This window comes from Molossus molossus, unplaced genomic scaffold (assembly GCF_014108415.1).
Source record: "Molossus molossus isolate mMolMol1 unplaced genomic scaffold, mMolMol1.p scaffold_m16_p_13, whole genome shotgun sequence".
Classification (NCBI taxonomy): Eukaryota; Metazoa; Chordata; class Mammalia; order Chiroptera; family Molossidae; genus Molossus; species Molossus molossus.
Genome location: NW_023425348.1, coordinates 26,671,437 through 26,677,436, shown reverse-complemented (window position 1 = coordinate 26,677,436; position 6,000 = coordinate 26,671,437).

Sequence of the window (6,000 nt, the reverse complement as noted above, 5' to 3'; positions counted from 1 at the left end):
AACTCATTAAGACAACACAAAATGAGCAAAGGATTTGAATAGAAATTTCTTTAAAAAGTTATGACCAATAAGCATAGGAAAAAATGCTCATTAGTCATTAAAAACCACAAGCTTCTAATTCACACGAACTAGAAGTGATACTAAAAATCAAACAAACAATCACAGGTGTTGGTGAGGATATGGAGAAGTAGGAACCTTCATATATCACTGGTGGAAATTTAAAATGCTACAGGCATTTTGGAAAAACAGTACAGCTGTTTCTGAAAATGTTAAACAGAATTACCATATGACCAAGTAATTTCATTCCTAGGTATCTACCCAAGAAAAGTAAAACCATATGACCCCAATAGACTTGATACATGAATGTTCATAGCAATTATTCATAATAGCTAAAAGGTGAAACCAGGCCAAATGCTATCACTTGATGAATGGATAAATAAAATGTGGTATATTTGTAACAATGGGATATTATTCAACCATAAAAAGAAAATACTGATACGTGCTATAACATGGAAGAATATAAAAAACATGCTCAATATAACAAGCCAGAAACAAAAGACCAGACATATCATTACATGTATATGAAATATCCAGAATAGGCAAATCTGTAAGAACAGAAGTAGGGTAATGGTTGCTTGAAGCTGAGCACGGATATGGGCTGTGATTGCAAGTGGGCATGAAGTTTCTTGTTGGAGTGATGGAAACGTTCTAAAATTAGATGACGCTGATGGTTGCACAGCTGTAAATATACCAAAAATCATTGAATTGTACACTTAAAATGGGTGAAATTTTTGTTATGTAAATTATATCTCAATAAAGCTGTTTTAAAAAACTACTTGAAGCAAATATGACAAAATATTAACATGTCAATTCTGGCTGGTTGTAATGCACGTTATTACTATTCTATGTCCTCTTTTAATATTTAAGACACCATAAATTCCTGGGCCTCAATTTTAAGTCATATAGATACATACATTGAGAGTCTTTTCATTATTACTCTTACTATCAGATACTGACAGTTGCCCCCGTCCCCAAAGGAAATGACTGGATCCTTGTCAGAGCACTCTCAGTGAAGCCTGCCTGTCATTCACAGTAAATACAATCCTTAGTGCCTGGCTCTTAAACATAAGCCAAGAATGATGACATAAGGAAGGCACTTAACATGGTAAACAGAAACAAAACATCCTGGAATGGTGAATTCAGAGGAAACAGACACCATGTAGAGAGCAAGTGAAACTTTTAAAAATCCCTATTATTAATACTTCTAGAGGAAGAAGAAAAAATCTGTGGCCATGGGAAGTATCAGAAATCTATAATAATATAGAACAAAAAAGAATTTGTGGAAATGAAAAATAATTGCTAGAAGGTTTGGAATATAAAATATAACAAGAACAAAAAGATGGAAAATAGGAAGGCAAAGAGAAAATGAGAGGATCAGTCTAAGTGGTTTAATATTCAACTAATTGTATTCCATAGAGAGAGACTGAAAATACAGTGGAAAGGAATGTGTTAAAGACATGATAAGAGAAGATTTCACAGTAATGGAGAACTTGAGTTTCTACATCTGAAATCTAGCATAGTAGTTGACAAAAAGGACATACCAATCATAGTGTAATGAAACCTCAGAAATAAAGCTCAAAGGAATATCATATAAGTGTCCAGAGAGTAACAACAGGTTGCACAAAATCTATCAGAAAAAAAATTGGTACAAAGAAAAAGAAAAAAATACACACACACACAAATTGGTTTTGGGTATCTAGAAGCTAAAAGTCAATGGAACAATGCCTAAGAATACTGAAAGGAAAGCATAAGGGTAGAACAAAGACATTTGCAGACATGCAAACTCTGGTAGACAGTGACCAACCAGTAACTTTAGAATTCCCTTTTTATTGGTGGAAATTTCCACATTATGACTGCTGCCTCACCAGAGTTGAAGTCAGAATTCAAGGTATCCAGCATCTAGGCTCTTTCAAGCAGACACTTCCATGGAAGACCTTAATTTGAAGAAATGTGAGGAAGTGATTTTGCACAGGATGTGTTCCTGGAGGAGGGTGGTGAGAGAGAGCTTTCAGAGGCAGCAGTGGCATAAGTTCTAGTTTGTAATGTCCCTGGCTCAGAGTCTTTGGTGCCTTTGACCAAAGGAGGTGTTGGAATACCTTAATATATAGATTGTTGGATAATTTGGGTATTGTTTTTGGATGCACAGTCTTAAAACCCTATTCTCTGGTCCTCCTGTAGATTCTTTGAACTACTTCATAATCCTTAATGAAGCTTTAAAGGATGCTCCTGGTGGGTAAACTCCACTCACACAAAGGAGTAAATCAGGAAAGAAGACTTTGAGACGGGGAACCAAAGCATTTAATTTAATAGAGAGGAAAAGGGGATTCCCAGGACCACAGTGAGTGGAAACCCCAGGATGCAGGCTATGCAATAGCCTAAAGATTAACCAGTCCAGATTCAAGTAAGCATATGGAAGGCTCCAGGGAAAGTATTTCTGAAAAGAGAAATCTGATGTAGCAACTGATATGTTTTATTGGTTGGTTGGTTGATTTTACAGAGAGAGAGGAAGGGATAGAGAAAAATAGCGATTTGTTGTTCTACTTATTTATACATTCATCGATTGATTTCTTGTATGTGCTCTGACTGGGCATTGAACTCACAACCTTGGCGTATCAGGAGGATGGTCTAGCCAACTGAGCTTCGTAGGCAGGGGTGATAACGTTTTATGTATTTAGAAGAGATTTACACTACTGAAAATTAATTTGGGATGAATTAATATCTGTAAAACTGAGCAAACGAAATAACGAGACAAGTATTAACTAAAGATAAATAAAAGTTTTTTACATAAAAGGCAATGTTGTAGTCATACTAAACTACATGACTCAGCTGTGAATAATTTTATATGGTACATATTTAGAATTAACAAAAAAATCTGGTATACCTATAGGAGAGGATGGGTATGTGTGTTGGAATGGAGCATAAGAGAACCAAATCCATATCTTGCATAGTATGAGTGTCCACAGTGTCTAAAACTGAAGAGTCTAGAAATATTGGGGGGAGGGAGAAACAGAAGAAACAGCAAAAATTGGTGAGTGATTGCCTTTGAGGAATGGGAATGAGGGAGAGGAAGTGTGTTGGTCAGGGTTCTTTAGTTGCCTACTGTAGACTTCACTCTTCAGTTTAAGCCAAAGGAGTTTTGTTGTTGTTGTTTTATTTTAAGTATTCAGTAGTTTACAGAATCTCTGGGAGAGTGCAAGAGGCAGGCTTATGTGCTACTGCAGAGAAGTATTTAAAATGTTAGAAGTTGCCTCAAAACTCAATAGAATGTCTGTGTCTTGGAAATATGAGGTTTAAGAAGACTTCTGGCTCCTGCCTCTCTAGCTGCTGGATACCACTGTGACGGCCACAGTGTCCATGTAGCAGGAAAGCTGCTGATTTAAAGACCAAGTCCCAGTCTTTATCATGATTTTGTCTTTGCTGTTATTGCTTGACATTTCCTACCATGTGTCTTTCTCCTCTAAAACTACACTCTTGGATGTTCCTACATAGGAAGTCCTCACCAAATATTGGCATTTGAGGCACAGAGGGTACCATAAAAGTTACCTTTTTAATCTTCTCTTTTCCATGTGTCTTATCAAGAAGGAAATGTTGAAGCTTATGGGGCAGAAGCATGCCCCACAAGATATCTTGGAAGTAGGATTTATTCAGGGATGCAAAATCGATAAAAGTGATACACCACATAAACAAAATGAAGGATAAAAGTCACATAATCATATCAATAGATGCAGAAAAAGCATTTGATAGAATTCAGCACCCATTTATGATGAAAACTCTCAGCAAAGTGGGAATAGAGGGATCATAGCTCAATGTAATAAAGATCATATATGACAGACCTGCAGCCAACATCATACTCAATGGACAGAAACAAAATGTGTTTCTCTTATGATCAAGAGCAAGACAGGGGTGTTTGCTTTCACCACTCTTATTTAACATATAATTGGAAATCCAAGCCACAGTGATTAGACAAGAAGAAGAAATAAAGAACATCCACATTGGAAAAAAAGAAGTAAAAATGTCATCATTTGCAGATGACATGATACTATATATAGAGAGAACCCTAAAGATTCCACCAAAACACTATCAGAACTTATAATAAATTCAGTAAAGTAGCAGGATACAAAATATCCAGAAATAAGATGCATTTTGGTACCAATAATGAACTATCAGAAAGGAAAACTATCCCATTTACAATTGCAGACACACACACACACACACAAATATGTAGAAATAGATTTTTTTTTTTTTTTTAATCCTCACCCGAGGACATTTTTCCATTTTTTGTTCAGGTAGAGTGGGAGGGAGAGAGAGGAACAGAGAGAGAGAGAGAGAGAAACATCGATGTGAAAGGGACACATCGAGTGGCTGCCACCCGCACAACCAACCAGGGCCGGGGACACACTGCAACCGAGGTACATGCCCTTAGCGGGAACCGAACCCGGGTCTCTCAGGACCGCAGGCCAACGCTCTAACCGCTGAGCCAAACCGGCCAGGGCTGTAGAAATAGATTTAACCAAGGATGTAAAAGACTCAGAAAATTACAAGACGCTGAAGAAAGAATTGAAGCATATACAAATAAGTGGAAACATATATGACATTCATGGATTGGAAGAATTAACATCATAAAAATGTCCACACTACACAAAGCAATCTATAGATTCAACGCAATTTCTATCAAGATACCAACAATGTATTTCACAGAACTAAAACAAATATTCCAAAAATTTATATGAAACCACAAAAGACCCCGAATAGTCATAGCAATTTTGAGAAAGAAGAACAAAATTGGAGGAATCATGCTACCTGATATCAAACTATACTACAAGACCATAGAAATCAAAACAACAACAACAAAAAAGATATCTTGGAGAGAAAGCAAACCTGTCTCAGGGAAGGGATTTATTACTTTAGACAGGGCCCATTAGAAGTGAAAGCTAGCTGTCAAGTCAGGCATTCTGGAGAGCTTCCAACTCAACAGTTTGTATTAAGAACCCAATAAGTGACTCAAGGAAATAGTGCTCTTGGAGTGTAGAGGACAGAATCCTCACCAAGGTCCAGGGTTGGTAGGGGTTATAACTTTTAAAAAGGGAAGAGCCGCCCTGGCCAGTTTGGCTCAGCGGTTAGAGTGTCCGCCTGCGGTCCGGAGAGACCCGGGTTCAGTTCCCGCTAAGGGCATGTACCTCGGTTGCAGTTTGTCCCCGACCCTGGTTGGTCGTGTGGGTGGCAGCCACTCGATGTGTCCCTTTCACATCGATGTTTCCCTCTCTCTCTCTTCCTCTCTCTCCCTCCCACTCTATCTGTACAAAAAATGGAAAAATGTCCTCGGGTGAGGATAAAAAAAAAAAAAAGGAAAAAAAATGTAAAAAATAAATAAATAAAAAAAAAGGGAAGAGCCCTGGCTGGGGTGGCTCGGTTGGTTGGGCGTTGTCCTGTGCACCGAAAAGTTGCTGGTCCAGTTCCTGATCAGGGCATATGCCCAGGTTTCTGGTTCAATCCCCTGTTAGGTAGCATGCAGGAGGCAGCCGATCAATGTTTCTCTCTTCCTCTCTCCCTTCCTCTCTAATTCTAAAAATTAATAAAATATATTTTGAAAAGGGGGGGGGGAGTGAGGGAGGAAAAGAATAGTCAGGGGAAATGACTGGAACAATTTGGAGCCAAGCATTTGAGTAAGGAATTATTGAGACATACATCTGAGAAAACAAGATGAGATAAAGGTGGTGGTTTAAACAGTCATTTATTTTGTTTCCAAACTCCACTGAAGTGACAGGAACAACATCTTTGTTTTCAAGAATAACAAAGGAAATGCTAAAGGAGATAAGATACTAGCAAAATTTGAAAACATGTTTTACCAAACCATGAAAAGTTGAATCCTAATTTGGCAGTGAGAAAAGTCAAGAAGGCCCTGGCCAGTTTGGCTCAGTGGTTAGAGTGTCGGCCTGCAGT